Below are 25,952 nucleotides of genomic sequence, written 5' to 3'. Positions count from 1 at the left end.
AAAACACATTCATTCAGATTAACAACAACAAAAATATTAAACAGTCAAATCAGTGGCCATATATAGATGCAATTCTGAGTCATTTAAACAAAAGAGCCCTCACGCTGCTAAGATTTGTGATTCATGAGAGAGTCAGAATTTCATCAGAGAAAGGTAAAAATGCCTAACACAAGGCGAGGGGTAGCAGACACTGAGCTCAGAAATTATAACCCATGTTCTGTGTCATGGTAATCTGAGTCTAGAGCCCTGCTATTCTAGAGGCTTGTGCAAAGCTTAGTGTGACCTGCCCCAGAGAAGTCTGGCTATCAGGTCAGGGCAGTGAGCTGCATGGTCAAAAGGAAAGGATGACCTTCTCAGGGTTTGTTCATTATACTGAGCTCTCACCAACAGCCCACTCATCTCAACTCCAGTTCGGGTATGACTCGCTCTCCCCTCTGATTCACTCTGGGGCTCATCTTTAAAATACAGATGCTAACCTGCTAAGATATCCCCAAGGCTAAAAGCTTAAAATATATGAAAGATGAATAAGTGCACCTGGGGCTCTGAGGACTAATGCCATAAAACTGTCATCGCTCCCCAACAAACATTATTTCGCCCACTCACTCGATGTACAATCTGTGGCCCATTCACACTGCATATGGCTGTGGACAGAAAACACCTCAGTTCAAAATGGGCACAGTGGGTCTGGAAGAGGCTTTTGCCACCGTGTTCTCTCCCCGAGTTTAGCTTTGAACCTTGTCTCCAACATAAGGATGCCGAACAAGCCCACATGGAAGCTCCAAAGGTTATGAATATGGGTTCTAACTTTTAAGTCAAGGCTGACTTTCTAGTGGCCTGAGCAAAGCATTATTTAAAAATCTAAAGCGCCAGCAGCATGGACTCTGTGCTCCCTTTAAAAATGGCAACATTTTCAACCCACCACAGAGAGTTGATCAAATTATTTTATGTGCTTATACAAACATGGCATAATGAATCCCTCTATTATATATAATTATAATGCACCAGTAAAAAGTAAGTTTTTACAAAGGAGAGACTATTTTAGATTAAAAGGACTTTCAGGGAAAGAGAATCCTTCGATCTCTCCCAGGAGCCTTTCCAAGCAGTTGTAACTCCAGCCAGGAGTCCTATACATTCTTACCACAACCAATGCTGCTCTTTCACCTGTGTGCTCTTCTCCTGGGCACTTTGAAGTTGAGGATGCTCTGCCCTGACTCTAGAAAGGTCTCATTAACAAAGGACAATACTTAACTAATTATTACACTTGTTATTTCCTTTACTTTTTTCCTGAGCAAATAATATTATTTTGGTAATTTATTCTATAAGACTAAAAGAAAACTGAAACACACTAACAGGAATGAATAGAACAGAAGGAACATGGTCTCTATTCTTAAAGAAGGTTCAGAAATAGCTATGGAGGGAAAGAACATAAAAACAATGAATAACAACACAAAACAGACTGCAATTAATTTCTGAAATGAGCCAGTCAAACAAGTGCCACAGACAGTAAGGTGGGAGATGGGCCTGTGGGGAGCGGTGCTAGTGACAGGGCCTTCAGGGGAGCTAGTGATTGAGTGGGGGTGGGGAAACTCCTGAGTCATGGTCCTGACCTTCTTTGTAGTGGACTCTTTGTAAGCCTGCAGTCTTCTCTCAACTCTTAAAATATATATGAAATAAAATGCATTGGATTACAGAGGAAACCAATTACAGTCATTTCTGATATAATGTCTGCTTTGAAAACACGAGTTTGCTCCAATGCAATTGATATATTTGAGAACAATTTGGACAGAACATGGACTTCATGTTTGTTCATGCAACATTCCATTACAAGAAACACTAGGTGAATGAAAACTAGGGCACCCTGTGAACCAGCCACATAGGAGTACACATAATGTGCAATCATACTTCCGACTTCTACCTTCTCTACCAGATGCACTGTGAGCTGTAGCCATCTATACCTGCTGGTGACCTTTCCATCTGATGTCAAATAATCCCTATGGATAAGAATGCAGAAATATGAACCATTTCCAACAAGCTTCAGGTCTTTTCCTAACATGAGGTACCATATTTACTGTAGTATGTGTATATTTCTTAACCACTTAATATATAACATTGCCTACCTGTGATATCATCTTTATTAAATTCTTGTCTTTTTTCTAAATATATTTTAATGGTCAATGGACCTTTATTTTATTTATTTATATGTGGTGCTGAGGATCGAACCCAGTGCTTCACACATGCTAGGCAAGCACTCTAACACTGAACTACAACCAAATTCTTGTCTTTTTAGAATGTATAACTGACAAAATTTTTGAGCACTATGCCCCCAACTCCATTTTCCCACGATTCCTGTGGTACTTATTGTGTTATTTTTTACAGCCATGGATTTTTAGAAACTTAATGTTGCCCTTTACAGAATGATTATATATTTAAAATATTTTTAAAACAAATGTGTGAAGTAGTAATACATATGCTTAGTCATTCACAAAATAAACAATAAGACCTCATAGCTGGAAATACAAGCTATCACAATTTCCAAAGTGGTAAGCATAAATGACATATAGATATGTCTGTAACTATAATGTCACAAAAGAACAGTGTGATTACAATTGGTGACAGTCAGAAGCAGAAACTTCTAATACTCCTGTGGTTTTTTTTCATCTGCAATGAGGATTGGAGAAAAAACTGAATTTCAGTTAGACATTAACAATAATAGCAATACAATTTTCTCTCCTCCAGTTTCATTGATGTCTTGAATTCTATTCACCCTCTGGGTAAAGAACCCCTGTTGCAGACAGAGGAGAGCATGCAGACCAAGTCCATGACAGAAAGTGAAGTGAGTAAGAGCATGATATGATGGGAATTGTTCAGCTGGATCTGATCATTAGGACAGAGCGGGGAGAGAAGGAAAAGGAGAGAACATATGGACATACAGAATGGATCAGTATCAAGGCCAGATAAGATTTCCTCTTGGTTTTTACATTTTAAAGAGCATTACACCTCCAGGGTCCACTTTGGTCCTATTCACAGGGCTGACTACTGACTCACTGACTCACACTCATATCAACCAACACGCGGCCTTTGTACCATAGGAGAATCAGTCACCCCCTTCCCAGTGTATTGTGATTTGAATGTGCTCTCCAAGTTCATGTATTGGAAACTTGATCCCCAATGCAAGCAGTGTCAGAATCTGGTCTTCTGAGAGGCAACTGGGTCATAGGATAAAACTCAATTGGATCAATGTCATTATCAAGGAGAGTTTGTTATCATGAGAATAGATTGTTATAAAAGTGAGTGTCCCCCCCCCACTTGTGTCTTCTCCAATGCACATGCTCACTTGTTCTTTCACCTTCTATCATGTTGTGATACATGAAGGTCCTTGCCAAATGCTTCCACTTTGCCCTTGTCCTTCCCAACTTCCAGCACAGTGACCTAAATAAACTGTTCTGTAACTTGATTCTAATGTATGAAATATGATATGTCAAGAGCTTTGTAATGTTTTGAACAACCAATAAAAAAAAGAAAAAAAAACACACACACAAAAAATAAATAAACTTCCTAGTCTCTGGTCTTCTGTTATAGCAACAGAAAACAAACTAAGTTCATATGAATTTGCCCATGTTCTCTTTCTTCCTCAAGTATGATACAATGTCAGTTTCACTCTGAATTTCTCTGTTGCCTGAATGTATTCCAAATTTTGTCTTCTTGAGTACTTGGTTATGTAAAATGTTCTGTATCTATTATGAAAAGACACATTCTGATAGTTTACATTTAGTTTCAATTGATTAATAATGCCTTATTGGTAAGTACTTTGATCTGATAACAATGAATCCTAGCCTGGCTCCCAATAATTATTATCTTCAAATTTGAGAACAAATTTGATAACATTAACTTAACTTGTTGGATTGTGGAAGGTGAGAGTAGAATAATTATTATAAACCACATTGTAGACTTTAATTCACCACAGGGATTCCAGTAGCCAGAGGGTAACTTCTATAAGCAACAAGATTTCTGATTCATCTCCTGCTCTGAATGTATTCCTACCTGTTTCACCATACAAGATACATCCTCTAGATACCCATTTGCTGAGTTTTTGATCTGCATCCCATGGCATATTTCCTATTTAGGATAAGTATGGGCGCTGAGGTAGGACTCTGGGCGTGGAGATGCACCCATGGTAGGAGCAAGGAAAGGACAGAAGAAGCACAGAGGTGAGGGGCCACCACTCAGACCAAACATGTCCTGTTTCCAAGTAACTGTCCTGGTATTCTTGCTTTAAAACAGACAGGTAAGGTTCCTCTGTAGCGTATTCAAACCACTACCTCAGAAAAATGCTAATGGGCTAATGGGGTATGAGAGCTCTAAAAGGAAGGAACTTGGTTCTCTTACAAACAAGAGATCCTTCCTGCTTTTGTTCCAGGTGATTCTGAGATTTCCAAATAAGCATAAAGGAAAAGAAGAGAATAATTTAGGTCTAAGATTCCCTATCCCTGTTCATGTTTGGCTTTTGTCTGCTTTATATTATACATTCCACATAATTTTTAAAAGTCAAAAGTCTGAAAACAATTGGACACAATGACCTTCTACTCCCAGCCCTTCTAGAGAAAGGCAGACCAAGATCTGCTCTAGGAGCATGAAGACAGCAGACAGGCACCCCTATGCAATGTGATGTGAGAAATAAAAGATGCCTACCCCAAATCATCTCCTTTCCATGCTCCTTGCAATTTTCATCTTCTTCATGCTGTCAAAGACAAAGCCAGACACCAGTTAAAGTGGGAAGGGCAGATCTTAGTCAGTAATGGAGTACTGCAATAGGGAACGGAGTCAAGGGTAAAATTAATTGAACTTCAGTTTGTGCAGGTGTGACTGGGCGATTTAAAGGGAGCCTGAGAGAGTGAGGTGCCCAGTAGAGTTGGGGGAATGAAACATCATAAAGGGTTGGTCAGCTCAGATACGATAAGGCCGTGTGATGATGGATGTCCATGAGCTGGCAATTACGGCAGTTCAGAGTCTATCTGCCCACAGTGGCCTTTCCCCCCTTGAAGATTAAAATGATGGCTTTCAATTTCTTAGGAAAGATACTCTGAGTTTCAGGAGATACATATATATCTCAGAGGTTGCAGAGAAAATATTCACCTTTATCAGCTCTTTATAGTTAAGTGCTCTAAGAAAGGGTGATCAGGAGCCTATCCTCAGGTACCAGCTGAACAAACAGTGATTTCTCCTGGCAGCCCTGGGTTTTCTTAGGTAAATTTATTAAGTGGGGTTGGGCCATCCTAGGGATGCATTCTTGAACTGCTAGAAACCGTGCTGGTGTTTCATTCAAGTTTCATTCAAGTCTTTTAATGTGTGGTAGAGAGATTCATTCATGTTCAGAATCTACTGTTTTTATAGGCCAAGTTGAAGCCTGGTTAAGAAGAGGACTCAGAGAAGGCCTGGCTACAATATGGTCAGGAAGGGAATTTTTGTTAATACCCAAAAGTATTTATAAATCATTAACCGATGACATTAACACATCAAATCATCTGAAACAATTATCTCTTTAGCATCAACCAGCTTGGCCACAGGGGCGCTGAGGCACAAGAGCTCTGGGGCTCGAGATGCACCCAGGATAGGAGACTTTACAGAGCAAGGAAAGGACAGAAGAAGCACAGATGTGAGGGACCACTACTCAGACCAAACATGCCCTGTTTCCAAGTAACTGTCCTGCCATGCTTTAAAACAGAAAGGTAAGGTTCCTTTGTAGCATAAACAATGGACCTGCCAAAAGCCTTTTAAAAAGTTTATTCTTTTATGTTGAGTAAGAAGAACCTACTTGAAAGCTTCTATCTGGCTTTGCTTAGCAGGCTTTCTATTCCAATAATGTAAAGATAAAATTGAAGCTGGCCTTTTAATTACTACCAACTTGAATGTGGACAGTATTTTACTAATAATTGTGTTTTTGCTGCATGGCCATAGAAATAGAAAGCCCTGAACTCATTTTGATTACCAGGAAAGTTTCATTTTCTTAAGGGTGGAACTCTAGCATATACGATAGCATTTTCTGAGAGTACTTTTCTCCTGTTTCAGAGTGCCTAATGGCTTCCTGAGTAGTAGTCCTCCACAACACAGCTTGGCAGCAAGATGTCTTGATAGAATCTTACATTATTTTACAAACTGAAACACCAAGAACCTTGGGCTCCAAAGCAGCTTTGAATACTCACATAGAAACAAGTAAATTTCTTATTTCATATAAAGACCTCCATTCCTCATTGTCTTTCACTTTGTCCCAAAGTGTCTCAATGGTGAAATGACACTACAGATGATCCATGACCTCTTCTTGCATAATCCTTCCCTTCATTTCCTGTCTGTCAATTTCATACTTAACCGCGATTATGACAGTTCCCACACTGATAATATCCATCCAAGGGAGGGTGGCCAGACAAAGCACAGGACTCCCAGTTAAACTGAATTCCATAAAAATGATGAATGACTTGTAGTATAAGTATGTATTGTTTTAACTCTGGCAACTCTTTTCCTAGGCAAAAATCTGCCATCCAATCTTTTACTCTTTCCAGATAAATAAAACATTGTTCTAGAAAGTTGTGGAAAAATGCTAACTGCTTAAAATATAAATCATTAGATGAATGGCTTCTAGGAGCTAAGGTTATGTTGACTGCAAAGGGGTATGAAGAGATAATGATGATAGTGATGATGATGATGATGATTAATTTTTTTGGTAGAAGGGATTGAACTCAAGGGCACTCAAGCACTGAGCCATATCCCCAGCCCTATTTTGTATTTTATTTAGAGACAGGTTTTCACTGAGTTGCTTAGGGCCTCATTGTTGCTGAGACTGGCTTTGAACTCACAATCCTCCTGCTTTAGCCTTCCAAGCCACTGGGATTACAGGTGTGCACCACCATGCCTGGCTCAAGAGATTTTATCTTAATTGTGGTGGTATTTTATGATTGCATGCATCTGCTGTAACTTATAGGACTCTATAATTAAAAAGGGGTAGATTTAATTATAAGTCATTACCACCTAAATAAATACAACTTCTAAAATTAGTCAGTGAATATATACTACTCAATATCAGACAGATCTTACATGTTCCAGATATCATGTAATTCCTCTTTTGGCATCATCAAAGTAAATGCTCCACAGTAGCTATTTCTTTCTTTTTTATTTTTTTCTAATTCTCCTAAAACCTATAATTCCAACATTACATCCCTGTCTGGAAATAGGTTTATTCATTCATGCAAGAAGTGTATAATATTAACTAGGTCTGAAGATACATAGGTGAAAAGAGAGTTCCTACAAATGACAGTCTCTCAATGGTTAGTGGACAAATAGACATGGATTTTTTTTAATGAATAACAGGTAAATAACAAGATTCACTAAACAGAGAAAGAGCAAGCATTAAAGTCTCTTTAGTAACTCAAACAAAGTTCAAAATGCTAGTGTTCATTCAGCCTTTGAAGTAGGGAGTTGCATTAAGTAGATAAAGGACATTGAGTAACCAGGGAAAAGAAGCAAAAGATAAGCTGAACAGGTAGGCTATACAAATGATGGAAGCCCTTGTCATTTAGGTGCTGTCAGAATTCTGGCTTGTTATAACAGAGATAAGTTCTGGTTAGTGGGAACAGAAAAGGCCAGCTCTTGTTGGAAGGACACACTGGCTCACAGACTCAGTTGGAGTCTGCAGCTCCAAGCACACAAAATGGGCAAACACTCAGGGCATTCAGGATACTTCAGAGCAAGAATCACAACTGCCATCCCATAGCAAGATTTACAACTAGGTCTCTGCTGCTGCCAACACTGAAAACCAATGGACATCATCATGACACCCAGAGTCTATTCTAACAGCTTCGTGGGTCTTGACCCACTTGCTCCAGATACCAAATCCCAGAATGAGTAATATGAGCACAGCCAACCTCAGGGGGCCGCCAGAGTGCAGAGAAGGCCATAGAAATAGAAAGCCCTGAACTTGAAGGGCAGCTGCCTCCAAGATTATACTCCACAGGGAACTGCCCCAAATAGGAAAGGAGGTTGAATCTACACCTAATCTTCCTAACATAGTTCATACCCAGGATCTCTGTCATCTTGGCACATCTGCTCTTTTTAACTCTGATCACCCACACTAGAAAGAAAATCTCTTCTCCACTCTTTAGGTCTCATACTACCACGTTTACAATTTGTCACACTTTAGACTGAGTGATATTCATTCTTCCAACTGGGAAGGTGCTTTGTGAAGGTAGGTATTTCACGGTGGCCACGTGTCTTTTTATTCCCCCTGTAGTCAGCACAATGCCTTCCCTGCCTACTGCACATCTGTGCTCTGCACATCTGTGCTGTGCACGTCTGTGCTCTGAGGCAACTCACCACGTACAGTTGGAAATGTGCCATTTTCATTTGGCAGGATCAAATCTCCATCAAATCAGACCTTTTAATTTCAGATCACAGAAGATTCCTGCCCTAAAGGCTACTGCCATGAACCAAACCTCAGTAAAGGCAGATTATAAATCAGCCAAAACCACTGAAGATTGTATCAATGTGCGTGTGGCTTTGGAGCTGCCTCAGAACTGGCATGCAGCATGGCTGCAGCTGCCAGCAAGCTCTCTGGAGAAAGAAAAACAAGGATTCAGGCCCGCAGTGTGATGTTCAGGGAATCCCTGATTACACAGCCTTTTTTGACATCGCATAAAGTAAACAAAAGAAAGTGCCTGTGAATTATCAAGCCTTTGACAAAGAAATAAAAGGACCTGTAGAGCATTCTATTACTTTTTCTTCTAATCTTGGGAAAAGAAATAATGTATTTCACTTGTCTCAGAAAAAAAAAAAAGTATTACATTAGTGGAATGGAGAGTCTTGTCTGCCCCCAGTTGAACACAGAAATATTTAAAGATTGTAAAGGGGAATTTTATCTCAGGCCTTGATGTTATCCTGGTACAACGGTTCCCCTTTCAGCCATGACTGGCATGTGGTGACACTTCAATCACCCCACCTCACCAGGAACTCCAAATGACCTCTTCCCTGGTGGGGTCAGTGAAGAAAAATAGGACAGAACTGGGCCCTGCTATGCCCCTTCATGAAGTTGTGACATCATTTTGAACCAGACATGAGTCTCAAAGACCCATTTGCAGTCAAGTCTAGATTTTGACCAAATAAAGAGTTTAGATTAAGGTGGCTATTTAAGTGCAGCTTTATGAATATTCCAGGTAAGAGGGAGGGATAATGAAAAGTTACAAAGTACAGAGCAGAGTTATGACTCAATGAAGATGACAAACAAGAATAGTAATAAGGATTTTTCAAGGACATTGAACCTCAGAAAGCGATATCATTATCAGTCTTTTTTCTATATGTAATAGAAAGAAGAAAGAATATTTTTCTAGTGTGAAGCTTTAATAAGTTTTTATTCTGCACTTCTGTAACCACCTAGTTAGGAAATAAATGTCAGAGTATTTTCTAGAGAACAGTCTTATTTTCATAAGTACACCAAAAAGAATAGTGCTGACTGAAAGAAGTCAGACTCGGGAAGTCAACTCCCCTTCCATTATGAGTGAGCATCTAGTGCGCCAAAGCAATATCTGTTACTGCTCTGAATGGGAAATGATGTTTGTTTGTTTTTCCTGTTGAAGTCATGCTTATGCTTCAAACAATACAAAACATCATACAAAACTGTGGAGCCACAAATGACACTGAGCCCCTATCCCATTACAGGAAAGTAAACTGGATTTCAAATAGTCAAGTGACCAACCTGGGGGCATGTAGTAAGCCCACCCAGCAGGCATCCAGGCCTCCTGTCTCTGGCCTTGTCCCTTTCCTGCTCTTCTCCTGACTCCCATCCAAGCCACACTGACTATGGTTACCCCCTCTCTCAGAAGAGATTTGCTTTTAATCTAACAACAATAAAAAGCTATGGAAGGTTTTAAGCAGAAGGCTGACATGATCTGATTTATATCTTAAAAGATCACCTTGGTTGTGTGTAGAGAATGGACTGTGTATTTCATTTTCAGCCATACTAAAAAGAACTCCTATTCTCCCACAAAAACACCAAAAATATTTGTTCTGGAGAAAAACAACAAAAAGGCAAGCTAAAATATTTGAAAATATTCTAATGCAGAAATGATTTGGAAAGAAAGGGAAAGGCTCAGACACTCAAGTCAGTGAAAAAGCATCAGTCCAGGTGCACTAAGTACACTACTAGGGTCAGCTTCTAGTCTGTAGCTATAGTGTATCTCTGATGACCTAGAACTTCAGCTTGTTACAGAAGAGGTTTGGTGCATACATATGCATAGTTCCACAAACCCAAGAAACTTAAAAGTTCTTCTCTCTCTCTCTCTCTGTCTCTCTGTCTCTCTCTCTCTCTCTCTCTCTCTCTCTCTCTCTCTCTCTCTCTCACACACACACACACACACACACACACACACCCCACATGAGAAATTGTCTTTTCACTAATATGATTTATGGAACTCAAGAATTAACCAAACCCACAGCATAATTCTGTGAGGAAAAAGTGAAACAAAAGGAAGAAGACAAAAAGCAGTCATGATTCCAGGTTTGCACAGTGGGAATGCAGGGTGACCCGAGACCTCCCCAAACTGTAACCTGCACCTGACACTCCCTCCTCAGTTGTTTTCTGTGGGGTTTGAAGCAATCATAATCAGCCCAAGAAAATTAAAGCCTACTTTCAAAATAAGTGGGGACCCATACTAACATCCACCTACTTTGAAGAGCTATGTGCCTGTTTGGCCCACAAGGTATACAATAAACACTCAAGTACCTTTAATTTAACTTGTCTCAGAAAATCTCAGAAGTGTTGGTATTGCCCTTGCCATCAGGATCAATGTGAGGCAGGTTAGTTTAATATGTCTACCCTCCAGCCAAATAGTTTTTGGTTAGCAAACAAGAAACTGAGTAGTAAAACTCTGAAACGATTCTTACGATCACTTTCTCTGTTTCCACTATCTCTATTTTTCCATTGCTTCCCAACTTCTCATGTGATGCCTCAAAGAGAAAAAGCCAAGCGTAGTATAAGGAAACTTGGATGTGTTCCCTGCAAAGTAATATTAAATAAACGATATCCCTTGAACTTCTAAATCTACCTCTGGGAATTCAAAGGTAGAACTGTGTAAAGTTCTTAAATATAGAAGTGGTCTACACAAAAGTATACCACACAGCATTGATTAGTATTAATAAAATAAAAAAATGTTCTGATATAATCAAGTGAACTATGATATTCATTGATGGAGTAGTAACAATATATTAGAGATGAAAATTCTTATAAAATTATGTTAAGTCCAATTTCTCAAAATTCAATTGCTAATATGATGACCTTCATGGAACTCTAGGGTATTTATTCCTTTTTCTCATCTTTTCCCTATATTACAAAAATTTGTTAAGAATTTTACATTATTTTTATAACTATATATATATTATAAAGACAAAAAATACTTCTTCTAAAAAGATCTATATTTAAAAGGATTAACCCCTAGGGTTATGCTATTGAGAGGTGGTGGGAATCTTTGGAAGGTGAGGGCTAGTAGAAGGTCTTACGCCATTGTGGGTGTGCCCTGGAAAGGGATTGTGGGACCTCGGCCCCCTCCTCCTTCTCTTCTGCTTGCTAGTCACAAGGTGAACAGTACTGCTCCAAGGTGCTCCTGCCATAATGTGCTGACTCACACAGGCCCAAAACAATGGCACCAACCAATTAAGGACTAAAGCCTCCAAAACTATGAGCCAAAGTCAGGTGATTGTCTTAGGTATTTTTGTCATTGGTTGAAAGCCAACCAATACAAATAGAAAATGTAACTTCTAACCTCAATGCCCTAACATTAGATAAGAAAGAGAATCCCATACCCAACTATTCTCAAAATAGAATCTGTAATTCCAATTTGCTAAGATTCAAGAAGGTGACTATTAGAGAAAGTATGCTAATGACTTTAATGTTAATTCAAGAAGTATTAATGACCATGTAGATATAAAATATCTTCAAGAGAACACTTTCCCAAAATGTATGCAAACTTTTAAACGAAAACCTAATACCATAAAGTAAATTTGGAATCAAATAGGTAAGGTAGGATAGAGAGTCCAGCATAACACAATAGGAAAACATGGAAATTTATTAGGATATAGCAATGCTAAATGCCAGTGGTGACACCAAGTAAAATACACATTGTTAATTTTTTTCATGTGCAGACTATAGTTAATACCTTGCCCCAGGGACTTTAAGTACTAGAAAAATAACCTTAAACTGAAAGAACATCTCTATAGATATTTTTAGATCAATAAAATATAACAAAGAAAAACAAAAACTCAAAGAAAAACAAAAACTCAAAGAAAAACAAAAACTCAAAGAACAGAAATGAAACTGATATAGTTTCATTTTAACATATAATTAAAAGGTTGAGACTCTCCAAGGTATAATGAATAAAATCAGATCTTACAATTATAGACCTTTGTGTCTAAAAAAAAATCAAATAGTGATAGCACATATTTCTCAAGATAGCAAATACTTTATATTTTTCTGTATTTCTATTTGCACCATTCAGCAGTAGAGCACATTTAAAGATCAGAATCATGCCATTTTAAACTGTTGACATTTACTATCCAAGGTAGAGCTAAAAGATTTCATTTCAAGTCAAAGTCCATGAATTCAATACCCATCCAATTGCTTACTTGAGCTAAAGCTAAGAGGGTTTTTCTGAAAGTTATAAATGGGATCCCCAAATAAAAGCTTCAGGTGATGAAAATGCTGTTTCTTCAAATCATCTGTCCGACATCACTAATGGATCATGATGTCTTTTTATAAATAAGAGGTGTCTGAATCCTAACACTTTTTGAGGACTTTCTCTTCATCTTTTGTACATTAAAAATAAAGGGATTTCCAAGTGAATTATTAAGGGTTGCAAAAATATGCATGCATGAAATCAACATATGTGTATCAGCCTATGTACTGATGATAGTGCTTGGGGAAGCAGTTGTGCGCATCTCCTATTTTTTAAGAAAGCTCAATACACACTCCATGAATTAAACTAACTTAGTCAATGAACAGATTGCCAAGCAGTTGAAATATAGTCCTAGGCTATGAACCACTTGAATAAGCTCTTAGGTAGGTTATAGAGTTGTTCCTGAAGATTGTAGGAAAGGATTTCAAACAATACCATCTGCTAGAACCACCACCCTGAAAATATTACCCTAGCCAATTATCACTTTAGAACACTACAGGAGTTCACTCCACCTGTATTGGAACAACTTGGCTGCAATCCATAGTCACATCCTGGCTCTAGCTTTATAAATGTGGCTTCCTTAGGAGCCGATACATTTGGAGTCTTGAGATAACAGATACTCCCAGCTTTGTGTCATCTCCTGGCAGATAACACTGGTCAGCCACGTGATGGATAAGCCTTCAAGCTTTCCTTGTCAGACTCTTTCCTTCTAGAACCCCAGCTTTCACCTATATCCTCTTTCCCATCTTCAGATTAGGAGTCCTCCATATGTGCCTCCCGCTCAAATAGCAACTGAAGTAGGCCAAGAACCTCCCATGAACTTGTTACCTCCTGAGTCATTTATGGCAAGGGTCACAAGTACAAATGCATACAGGTGCCAGGCAGATTACATAAATGAGTTAAAATAAGGCCAGACCAAGAAAGGTGTGAACCATCAGGAGCCAGCAAATGCATCCCACATCCAAAGTGGACAGCTTAGCAGCCCTAGAGGTTGTCAACATGTATCATTGCAGGTCTGGTAGCCAAATGGTCTAAATGTTCAAATATATATATATATATATATATATATATATATATATATATATATATATATATATGTATATATATATATATATATATATACACACATATTATATATAATTATTTTTTTAGTGGCTCATTTTTTCTTGAAACTATTTGGGCCAAATAAAACATCATAATTTAGGCTTTTTTTTTTTGGTAGTCAAAGCCTTCATTCATGTTTGGATGACTCTAAAATCACCTTAATACACTTACATGTGACCAGGATTTTGAAATATGTTGTTAAGAGCAAACAGAATCTTCCAGGAGCTTCAGCAGGTATAAGCATTTGTCTGAGGGCATTAGTCATACAAGGTTCACAGGCTGTGAGCCAAAGAAGTCCAGCTTCTACCTGCTTTTGTTTCAATCAATTAAACCCTACAACAGGCAGATAAAAGGGTCTCAGTTGTCATTGCCAATCTTACACAGCTGAGTATGTACACAGCCATTTCTGGTACTATGCTCTGGAGACCACCCTAGCTTCCCAGATCACCCAGAAGTAAATATAAGAAAATCCATTTGTAGTGGTAGAGAATGGGGCTTTTGCACAAGGTCCATAAAATAACAACAATAACACAGGCGATTCTATCCAGTTTTGCCTTAAGGCAGGGATCATGAGTAGCCTGCTGAATATCCATTCCCTGCTTCTTCCTTAGTAACAGAACCCCCCAACTTTTGGCTAGGCAAACTTCTGCTTGGCAAGACAGACTAAATTTCTCAGCTTCCCTTGCAGCTAAGTGAGGCCATGTGACTAAATTCCAGTCAATGAGACATAGGACAAATGATTGTCTGGACTTCTGGAGGAGAAAAGTCTTTCTGTCCTTCTACTGGCTTGAAAATAGAGGTGACACCTGTAATTTCAGCAACTGTCTTCTTTTTTTCTTTCCCTTGAGAAGGGGTCTGACTATATTGCCCAGGCTCGGCCTTGAACTCCCATGGTCTGTCATTCTCCTGCCTCAGTCTCCTGAGTAGTTGAAGCACACTTCACCATGCCCAGCCACCATCTCACTTGAATCATGATTTAAGTCTGGAAGCTACATGCTTAGAAAATGAATAAGTAGAAGAAAACTGGGTCCATGTTGTCCTTGCAGAATTGCCAAGCCAGCTCCATATCCCCTCTTTCCAGACTTCTTTTAACGTGATAGATAAAATCTTTGAGTATGTAAGCCACGATTTGGCTACATGGCTGAATGTAACTGTGAAGCAATCTGGTTTCTCACCTTGCCTGAGCCATCTTTCCTTCACCTAATCCCTTTATGCCTCTTAAACTCCTATTGTAAACTAAACTCTCATAAGCTCAAAAGTTTTCTATTACACTTCCACCTTAATCAATACATGCCGTTTTCCTTGATGATACAAATTTGCTCCCAAGGCAAGGTCGTGAGCTTCCTCTTTGCCTGCTTAGCAAGGCTCACAGTTACCCGACAGGCTGCCTTTCTTTCTTCTCTCTGGAGACTAAGCGGAATGTGCAGGCCCTCAGGTATGAAAATGATGCTCTGACCCATCATTGCTAAAGCATTTGAAAAAGTATTTTTTGGCACCTTTCTCCCACTCTCTTTTCTCAAAGGCAGGCAGTGTGACTAGGCAGAGCAAAGTGAAGGTTGATGCCACAAAAGTGTTACTAAACGGTTCACCCGGTGATAGGAACCACAGCCTTGGCCTCTAATTAGCCCTGTGCTTTAACCCACAGAAGTAAGTAGCCTTAGATGTACTAGAATATTAGCACTTTCAATCTCTAGTTTGAATGACAGGACCCTGAAGGCAAAACAGTTCCTGTGGAGAGTCTGTATTATTGCTTTTTTATAGTTCAAACAACTCAATTTTGTCAGGTTTCAAAGTATACTTCAAGAAACACTTTATGAGTAAAGTTAATGGACCTAGGGATATCACTAGCATAATTCATTAATTAGAGGAAAGGAATGGGGTATGAGTAGATATTTTGAAATGCACTTGGAAAAGACTCATTTATAATGTTTGAGATTATTTCTAGTAGTGCTTTCACAGCTTTCCTTAAAATAATACAAAGCTCAATGATTTCAACTTGGAACATTTTGGAGAAAGTACATGGCCCAATAGTATATTGGTCATGGTTCAGTTAAAGAGAACAGCATCTACTCTAGCTATTCTAAAGAAGAAAAACATTTTATACAGATAAATGGCTTTATATTGGGGAGGATTGAAGAAATACATCTAACTAAATGGAGCCTTCAGAAATAACTCTCAAGCTGGACCATAGAACAAGGCCACCACAGGAACTGCTGCCTCTTCAGGGATCAAGAAGCTGCCTGCCATTTGGGGATGCTGCCAGTACCATAACCACAGGGCTTCGTCACAATGAGGAAGCAAAGACCAACAGGAAGGCAGCTGGATTATGTAGCCACTAAGATCCAGGGACCACCCAGTCAGGAAAGTGCTGACCTTGCTGTTACTGCAGCCAGCTTCCAAGTCATATGGCTGCTGCTGTGCTGTCACCAGCATAACTGATAGTCCACGCCCTGGGTCTCAACTGTCACACAGTTACTGACTCTATCCTTGGACTGGTGCCAATGGTGAGAGCAAAGCAAGGAAACATCACGCCATTGCATGGTTGAAGTAGCAGCAAAAATTAGTCTCTGCTTTGCTTCCACCTACTGAATAAATAAGTGCATAAATTGCTTATTGTTTCAATAGGGGTCCCAGTGAGCAGAATTCTCCCAATAGACTGGGACTTGAATTGTGTTTTCTGCCCTGTCTCCAGGGAAGTCAAAGAGATATTTCCAGTTTTGTAGGTACACTAGCGGGAAATTAGAGTGAATTCTGCAAGACAATCTATGCCATACCACTGAATAAGTTTATTTTAAATGTCATATTAATAAGTGTATACCAATATATGCACAACACTGCACCTAGACCAGGCAACCAATAGCATTTACAGAGAAATTCATTGGGCCAGGGTCTTCAATTTTCAACTCCTAGAGTATTAAATATATAAATCATTCTTTTTTTTTCTTTTTTGTTATAGCACCATTCACTGGACCAGATAAAAGCAGCCAATACTTACTGATGAGAAGGATGATCTTGGTAAGTATTCTGGAAAGCTCTATAAATGATACATACTCTCCCAAGAATCTTAATAACTAAGAAGAAAATGTAATGCAAATGTGAATATCTATGTACTAAGTTATAGAAATATAAAAAAAGAAGTTCCAAACCAAATCCTGAAATTATAAGTACTTTAGAGAAAATAATTCAGAAAGAAAATAGGGGAAAGTAGATATTCTTAAATCAGCAACCTCACCCCCCTCCAGTTGACTGTAAAAAATCACTATCTAAATAGCACTGGCCACATTTATTCCAAACATAACAATAATACGAAGTAAACATGCAAGGAGCAAAGTGCAATATAGAAAATGCCAAGGCACACTATTAAACACTGTGAACTGGTTTTCAGACCAATGCTGAGATGTCATATGTCATTGAGTAAATATTCCAGGACACTCATTTCATTCTGTTGGACACTGCAATAAATATGCCCTATGCTAAATCACTGAGAAAAACAGGAGTTTGACAACTAATTAGTCTGCTGGTTGAGCAGAACCCACTCTTCTATATACCCAGTTTTGGAATAAATCATGTAGACAAGGCAGTACTGGTGATAAGAACTATAAATTGTGATTACTATTCCCATAGAAAACTAATTAACACTGATACGTGAATGCTAATTCATAACAAGGAGTTGGGGAAGAATAGAGGTATTTTGGACTAGACAGAGGTGAGTGAGAGGGAGAGGGATGGAGTAGAAATGATAATAGAATGAATCAGACATTATTACCTATGTACATATGATTACATGACCTGTGTAACTCTGCACCATGTACAACCACACAAATGAGAAGTTGTACTCCATTATGTATGCTGTGTCAAAATACATTCTAGTGTAATGTAAAACTAATTAGAACAAATAAAAAATATATTTAATAAAATAGCCATTCTAACTGAGGTGAGATAGTATCTCATTGTAGTTTTGATTTGTATTTCCCTGATGGCTAAGGATTCATTATTTATTGGTTATTTATATTTCTTCTTTTGAGAAGTGTGTATTCAGATCACATGCCCATTTTTAATTGGATTACTTGCGAGGTTTTTTTTCCTGTTGTTAAGATTTTTGAGTTCCCTACATATTCTAGGAATTAACCCTCTCTCAGATAAATAGTAGGCAAATGTTTTCCCCCATTCTGTAGGATGTCTCTTCACTCTGTTGATTATTTCTTTTGCTATGCAGAAGTGTTTTCAGTTTTGATATAATTCCACTTATTTATTTATTTTGCTTTTTTACCCTGTGTGTTTGAAATCCTATCCAGAAAATCATAGCTTGTGCTAATGTCTTAAGTGTTTGTATACTCTATGTTTTCATATGATAGTTTCAGAATTTAAGGTCATACATTCAGGTCTTTGATTCATTTTGAGTTGACTTTTGTACATAGAAAGAGAGATCTAGTTTCAATTTTCTGCATGTGAATATTTAGTTTTCATAGCACCATTATTGAAGAATCTGCTCCTCTCCAATATATGTTTAGGAAACTTTGTTGAGAATCAGTGGACTGAAGATGCTTAGGTTATTTCTGGGATCTCTATTATATTCCACTAGTTTGTCTACTTTTAGGCCAATACCATGCCATTTTGGTTACTATGGTTATGAAGCATGTCTTGAAATCAGGTACAGTGATGGCTTCAACTTTCTTCTTTTTGCTCAAGATAACTTGGGACATTCCGGGTCTTTTAGGCTTCTATATGAATTTTATGATTATCTTTTATAATTCTATGAATGATGTTATTGGAAATGGGGATTGCATTAAATTTGTAAATCACCTTGTGAGCTACATACATTTTAACAATATTATTTCTTCCAATCAATAAACATGGGAAGGTTCTCGATTGTTTTTGTGTCCTCTTCAATTTCTTTCATCAGAGTGTTGTCATTCTCATTATAGAGGTTTTTTCACTTTTTGGTTAAGATATTCTTAGGGTTTTTTTGGGGGGGGTGTTCTGATTTTTGTAGTTATTATGAATGGGATTGCATTCATTAATTTCTTATTAGCAAATTTATTATTAGTATATAGAAAAGCTACTGATTTTTATATGTTTAGTTTGTATACTGTGAATGTAACTGAATTTAACAATTCTAAGGTCTTTTGGTAGAGTCTAAATTTTTGTATATATAGAAGCATATCATCTGGAAACAGGGATAGTTTAAATTCTTCCTATCTTATTTGAATGGCTTTATTTCTTTTTCTCACTTAATACCTCTGGATGAAACTTCTAGCAGTGTACTGAATATGAGCATTGATAGCAGATAATTATTCTGTTACCCGGCAAGTAATCCTTGTATAAGATCCTTGTTCCTGATCTTAAAGAAAATGCTTCTAGCTTTTTTTTTCCTTTTAATATGATGTTGGCCATGAGTTGGTCACATATAATATTTATTAGGTTGAGATATGATCCTTCTATACTTAACTTGTTTGAGGTTCTTATCATGAAGAGATGCTGAATTTCATCAATGCTTTTTCTCGTTCTATTGAAATGATCATATGATTTTTATTGTTCATTCTGTGATGTGATGTTTTACATTTGCTGATTTGCATATGTTCAACCATCCTTGGGCCCCTGGGATAAAACCAACTTGGTCATGAAAAAATGATCTTTTTTATGTAATGTGAATTTGATTTGCTAATATTTTGTTGAGAAACTTTGCATGTTATAGTACCAAGAATATTGACCTATAGGTTTTTTTGGTTGTTGTTGGTTTTGGTAAAGGGTAATGTTGGCTTCACAAAATGAGTTTGAAAGGGATCCCTCCCTTTTAATTTTTGGTGTAATTTGAAAAGAATTGGTATTAATTCTTTAAAAGTGTGATAAAATTCAGCAGTGAAGCCATTGAGTCTTATACTTCCCTTTGGGAGATTTTATTACTGATTCGATACCATTACTTATTATTGATCCCTTCAGGTTTTTTTATGTCCTCAGTATTCAATTTTTTTAGGTCATATGTGTCCAGAAATTTGTTCATGTCTTCTAGGTCTTTTGTGAGCATGTGGTTTTTCATTATAACTCGTAATGATCTCCTGTATTTCTGTGGTATTGACTTTCATGTCTTGTTGTTGTTGTTGTTGTTAGTCTGGCCAAAAAAAAAAATGTTTTCAAAAACCAAGTTAATTTAGTGTGTGATTGATCTTTTATATTTTATGTATATATTTCATTTATTTCTATTCTTATCTTTGTGTTTCTTTTGTTTCATTAACTTTGCCTTTCCCTAATCTTTGAGATGCATCATTAGTTTGTTTATTTGAAATGTTTCGTCTTTTTTTAGGTAAACATGGCTATAAACTTCTCACAGTACTGCTTTTACTGTATCACACAAGTTTCAGTATGTTGTGTTCCCATTTTCATTTGCTTCAGGAAAGTTTTAAATTCCCCTTTGATTTCATCAATGACCCCTTGTTCAGTCTCCATGTATTTGTATAATTCCTAAAAACTTCTTTTATTATTGAACCCCAATTTTATACCACTGAGATCAGAAAAGATACAGGATAAAATTTCAATTTTTAAAAATTCATTAAGACTCATTTTTTAGTCTAATGCATAGTCTGCTCTGGGGAAAGTTCCATGTGCTGATGAAGAGAATGTAGTTGTTGAATGGAATGCTCTATATCTATTAAGTCTATTTGATCCATTGTATAGTTTAATTCTAATGTTTCTTTGTTGATTTTTTTTATCTGAAATATCTGTCCATTGAGGAAAGTGGGATGTAGGAGTGCCTCACTATTGTTGTATTGGAGTCTCTCTCTCCCTTTAGGTCTATTCATGTTTGTTTTGTGAAAATAGGTACTCCAACAGGTGTATACAGATTTACAATCATTACATCTTTTAATTGAATTGGTTCCTTGATTGTTACATAGTGCCTTCTTGTCTCTTCTTAGTTTTCAGGTTGAAGTCTCCTTTGTTACATATGAGGATTACTAATCCTGCTCACCTTAGAATCCCATTTGCTTGAAATATCATTTTCCAACCTATCAATTTCAGTTTGTGTGCAGCATTAGTGATGAAATGAGTTTCTTGTAGGCAGCACATTGTTGGGGTTTTTTGTTTGTTTTTATCCATTTAGTCAGTTTATTTCTTTGAATGGAAATATTTGATCTGTGTAATAACACGCAAGGTTATTATTGATAGGTAAAAACTTAACTGCTATTGATTTTCTTTGGATTGTATTAACTAATTATCGTTCTTTTCTTTCCCTCTTGTTCATCTTTGTGGTTTGATGATTTACTGAGTAGCTAATGTTTGCTTTCTTGTGTTCTGTTCTCTTTTGTGTTCTGTTCTCTTTTGTGTTCTGCTTTATATTTATTTATATTGATTTATATTTTCATATGCTATCATGATGATTGTTATTTTTCACTTATGAGTATAGGGATTCCCTTAAGCATATTTTGTATGACTGGGCTGGTGGTTATAAATTCCCTCAGTTTTTACTTGTCTTGAAAGGACTATTTATTCTTCATTTATAAAGGATAACCTTGCTGAGTATAGAATTATGGGTCAACAGTTATTTTGTTTCAGGACTTGGAATATGCCATTCTATCCCTTCTTGAGCTATAAGGTTTCTGATGAGAAATCTGCTACTAGTCTAATGAGGATAGCCTTAAATGTGACTTGGTAATTTTCTCTTACAGATTACAGAATTTTTTTGTCTTATAATGTTGATAGTGTAATATGCATTGAGAAGATCTTTTTTGTCCTTGTCTATAGAGGGTCCTATAAAGCCTCCTGTGTATGGATATTTACATTTTTCTCAAGATTAGGGAAGTTTTCTTAATAATAAATTAATTATTTAATTGAAGAGTTTTTCTATGCCATTAACTTTCTTCCCCTCACCTTCATAAACTATTCCAAAACTGCAAACATTTGTTCATTTATTGGCATCCCAAAGGTCTCAAATGCTCACTTGCTTCTTCTCTCCTCTTTTCTCTCCTCCTTCCTTTCTAGTCCTCTCTTCTTTTTATTCTCTCTTTATCCCTCACCCTCCCCACTCCTTCTGACTGGGATATTGCAAAAGATCTATCTTTGAGTCCAGATATTTTCTTTTCCTTGATCTATTCCATTGTTGAGGCTTTCAAACTATATTTTTATTTGATTTACTCTTTATTTTCAAGATTTCTGTTTATTCTTTTTCAAAATCTCTCTTCACTAAATTTCTATTCATATCCTTTGTTGTCTTCCTAATTTTATTTAAATGTTTATATTAGTGAGACACAGTGGCAAACACCTATAATCCCAAGAACTTAGTGAGATCCTCAGCAACTTAGTGAGACCCTGTCTCAAAATAAAAAATTAAAAAGGGCTGCAGAATTAGTGAAATGCAAATCAAAGCTATACTAAGATTTCATCTCACTCCAGTCAGAATGGCAGCTATCAAGAATACAAACAACAATAAGTGTTGGCGAGGATGTGGGGGAAAAGCATACTCATACATTGCTGGTGGGACTGCAAATTGGTGCAGCCAATCTGTAAAGCAGTATGGAGATTCCTTGAAAAACTGGGAATGGAACCACCATTTGACCCAGTTATCCCACTCCTCAGTCTATACCCAGAGGACTTAAAAACAGCATACTACAGGGACACAGCTAAATCAATGTTTATAGCAGCACAATTTACAATAGCAAAATTGTGGAACCAACCCAGATGCCCTTCAGTAGATGAATGGATAGGGAAACTTTGGTATATATACACAATGGAACATTACTCAGCATTAAAAGAGAATAAAATCATGGCATTTGCAGGTAAATGGATGGAGTTGAAGAATATAATGCTAAGTGAAGCAAGCCAACCCCCCACCCCAAAACAAAGGCTGAATGTTTTCTTTGATATGAGGATGCTGACTCATAATGGCAATTGGGGGTGGAGGTGAGCATGGGAGGAATGGAGGAATTTTTTATAGGACAAAGGGGAGGGAGGGGAAGGAAGGAGCAAGGGGGTAGGAATGATGGTGGAATAAGTTAGACATCATTACCTAAGTACATGGATGAAGACACAAATGGTGTGAAAATACTTTGTGAACAATCAGTGACTTGAAAAATTGTACTTTATATGTAATGAATTGCATTCTGCCATCCTGTATAACAAATTAGAATAATTTTTTTAAAGGCTGCAGATGTGGCTCAATTGTGTGCCTCTGGGTTCATCCCTAGTACAAAAAAAAATGCTTATCTGTATTCTCTTAGATTTCAGTGAGCTTTATAATAATCATTAAAAAAATTCCTTATCAGGCATTTCATCCATTAAAATTTGCTTGGAATCTGTTGCTAGAGAATTATTATATTCTGTTGGTGTCATATTACTTTTTTTCCTTTCAGATTTATTGTGTTCCTATGTTGAGCTTTGTGCATCTGGTAGATCAGATATCTCTAGCACTTCCATGTAGAAGACCTTCTTCTGAAGTGTTTTTTGGGTGTCTACTTGTTATGCAATGTTAGATTTATTTCCAGATGGGCACTATAACATACTTTGCCTATGGCTTCTTTGGCTGTGACTAATGACCTTGGGCCCAGTGCACACCATGAATGAATCAGAGAGACCTACTGTTTCCTGGGTTACTCAAGAATGGGGACTCTTTACCAATTTAGGCAAGTGTAGTGCAGACAGCAGTGGGGATGCTTATTATGTGGCTACTCCTGCAATAGAAATTGTAGTCCTTTCAGGTGATAGGGGTTTCTGCAGACAAGATTGTTGTTGACTCTGCTGCTAGCAATGACCTTCAGCAATGGTGAGGGGCCTGAAGCACCTCTGACCAGTTAGTAGTACAGTTCATATACTGCATGGGTAAAGACAGTGGTGGAAATCACAGTACCCACTTTGTGGCATTCAATGCATCTCAGACAAAAGTACAGGGGAGAGGCAGCAGCAGGAACCATAGTATTCCTCTCAGCCAGTGGCAGTGAACACCTGGAAGTGGGACTTCACTTGCAGCTAATACTGGGCAAAGTTCCTCTTAGCTTTCTTTGGCCATGTGCACCTGGAGCTGGGATAATAGTTGGAACTTATGATTTTCTCCTCCCAACTCCTTCAGCTGAACTGTGAACTAGGGGGACAGCAACAGTTAGAGCCATGGAGTTATTCAGGGTCCCTCAGCACATTCCCGTAAGTAGGACAGCAGCAGAATGAAGGCATTCTTTCCCTACCCTGTCAATAATAGGCATCTGGTGAAGCTAATGTTTCTTTGTTGATTTTTTAATCTGAAATATCTGTCCATTGATGAAAGTGTTGCAGGGGTGACAGTTGCAGGGGTGACAGTAGGAACCATGGTATTACTGTCTGATGCTTCAGTGATAGTGCCTGCAGGGAGTAGGAACTTATCCAGAGCCCAGAAAGCTGCACTGGCCCTCACCCCCAGCCATGAGCACCCAAGTGCAGGATGATAGCCACAGAGTTGCTCAAGGCCACTTCAGTGCACCCCAAAGGGCAGAATAACAGGTGAAACATTGATGTTCCCTCCCCATTGTGACAGTAACAGATGCCTGAGTGTAGTAAAGGGGGTAGGGGTGGCAGAACCACGCAGGAGCCTGCCTTCAGTTCTGACACTGATGTAAGTCCTTGTGCAGCTGGCCACACCCTTGGTCTCATAGCGCAAACACTCTGATCTCCTGCTTTCTCCACTCCCCTCTATGTCACAACTCGCATGCCCTACAGGACCAGGCATCCAGAGGCTTAAGTCACAGTTACTCCACTGGGCCAAGTTGGGTTGCCTAGGAAGCCATCCCCAAGTCAGGGCATTAGAACATATGTGGAGTTGCAGAGATGGGAGTATGTTTGGGTTGCTGACCTACAGAGCAGTCCAAACTCAGACAATAGTTAATTTCTCAAGATGGCTCCTGGCTACAGCACCCTGGAGGTTTGCTGGGAGATGATCTGAGATCTTTTCCCAAAGCAATGCTTCTGTGGAGATTTCAGATTGCTATCTAAATGGGCTGAGAGCCTGAGGACATTATGAAACTTCCCAGCAGCCAGCATTGCTAGTATCTGAACTGAAAGAGTTTGCTGGGACTCAACTTTCAACCTGACCCCATCAGGGGAGCCAGTATATTTTGTTTGTCTTACTCAGCTGTCATCCCAGATTCCTGAATCTTATAAGGTCCCAGTCTCTTTTTGCTGATTCCCATGTTCTCCCACAGTCCCTCACCTCAAAATGCAGCTATCCAATCATTCTTGTGGTGGAGGAGAATGCTAGGCACCTCTCTTTGTCCAACTTGGATCTTGAAAATCTTTTCATTACCAGCAAGGATAATCGACTACACAACTGAACAGCTGGGTGATAATAGTCCACTCTCCCAGAGTCTCCTGGCAGGGGGTCATGTACACCCAGAAGTCAAAGCACTAGTACTTTGACTCCTTAGAATTCAGTTTGGCTCCTAAGTTCTCTGAGACAATCCAGGCACAGGGCATTGTCCCACACCAGGACTCTATAACTTCCCTTTATCTATACCCAGACCTTTTTTCTGGTTCTCAACTCAGAGGAATCCAAAACCGGTGTCTATCTTCCCATCATTACTATCCCCCATCTCTTATAAACTAAGGAGGTACCTCGGAGAGGGACTGGGAATACCCCCAAGAGAGTGGAGAAACCCCAGAGGGCCTGAAATTAATTGGTCTGGCTGACATCAGAGTCACATGGCAGACCAATGGAACTAGAGTTATCAATCCCCAGGATCTTGAGTGTTCCATTCCCATTAATATTAACAGCATTCTCACTAACAAGAAAGAGCAATCATGTGCTCTCTGGATTTGCTTATGGAGCAGGCCTCATAATAATCTTGAACATTTTATTATCAAGATGAAAATGAAACATTTTACCTAATCAAGATTGTTGATGCTTTTCTTCAAATTCCATTTTTTCTTACTTCTTACATATTTATATAGATTGCTTTGTGCTGTAGTATTTATTTCCATATAATTCATAAATTTTGAGGAATCCAAATATTGATGTTATTATCTGCATATGCATTCTTGAATGAGAATTTTCATGACATTGTATTTTTCTCTGACTAGCCCAATTTCTGTCTATGAGTAAAATTATTCCTTGAAGCCATTTGCCATGGCTTATACCTTCTTCTAGTTTTGGGGAAATATACTAGTTTCCCCCGTTTTTCCCCTACTTAA

The 25,952-nt window shown here is 38.1% G+C and overlaps 1 protein-coding gene across 6 annotated transcripts in view; it reads right to left on the bottom strand.

Annotated features, from left to right (window-relative positions):
* Pde4d (phosphodiesterase 4D) overlaps positions 1-25,952 on the bottom strand; it is a 1,337,035-nt gene that overhangs the window by 1,155,945 nt on the left and 155,138 nt on the right. The window contains exon 2 of one of the 6 annotated variants that reach the window (XM_078016205.1): positions 4,690-4,738. The exons of the other annotated variants lie outside the window; for them this stretch is intronic. The gene's annotated coding sequence lies outside the window, so the exon portion shown is untranslated. The remainder of the gene's footprint in view (positions 1-4,689; positions 4,739-25,952) is intronic. 6 annotated transcript variants of the gene reach the window in all.

This window comes from Ictidomys tridecemlineatus, chromosome 1 (genome assembly GCF_052094955.1).
Source record: "Ictidomys tridecemlineatus isolate mIctTri1 chromosome 1, mIctTri1.hap1, whole genome shotgun sequence".
Taxonomy (NCBI): Eukaryota; Metazoa; Chordata; class Mammalia; order Rodentia; family Sciuridae; genus Ictidomys; species Ictidomys tridecemlineatus.
The sequence above is the reverse complement of the archived record's forward strand: the minus strand, read 5'-3'. Positions and strand labels throughout refer to the sequence as shown.